The 208-nt window shown below is 28.8% G+C and overlaps 1 protein-coding gene across 1 annotated transcript in view; it reads right to left on the bottom strand.

The window, feature by feature from the left end:
- Nucleotides 1-208, bottom strand: part of LOC111867492 (UBX domain-containing protein 7) — a 38,000-nt gene that overhangs the window by 1,446 nt on the left and 36,346 nt on the right. The gene's annotated exons all lie outside the window — the stretch shown is intronic.

Genomic DNA, 208 nt, shown 5'->3' with positions numbered 1-208 from the left:
ATGCAACAAATAACACTTCAATTTCCTCCTAAACACTTTAAAATCTGATATATTCTTTAACTCCATAGGAAGATTATTGTATAGTTTTATGTCCATGTTTATCACACTTCTCTTACAATGATTTGTATTACAATGTTGGGCATACAGATTATGTTTATGCTTTGTATTGTAATTATGCACATCAGAGTTCAGAGTTGTATAGATTCTA

Source organism: Cryptotermes secundus, unplaced genomic scaffold (genome assembly GCF_002891405.2).
Source record: "Cryptotermes secundus unplaced genomic scaffold, Csec_1.0 scaffold879, whole genome shotgun sequence".
NCBI classification, from domain to species: Eukaryota; Metazoa; Arthropoda; class Insecta; order Blattodea; family Kalotermitidae; genus Cryptotermes; species Cryptotermes secundus.
Note: the sequence above shows the minus strand (reverse complement) of the source record. Positions and strands in the feature narration are given on the sequence as shown.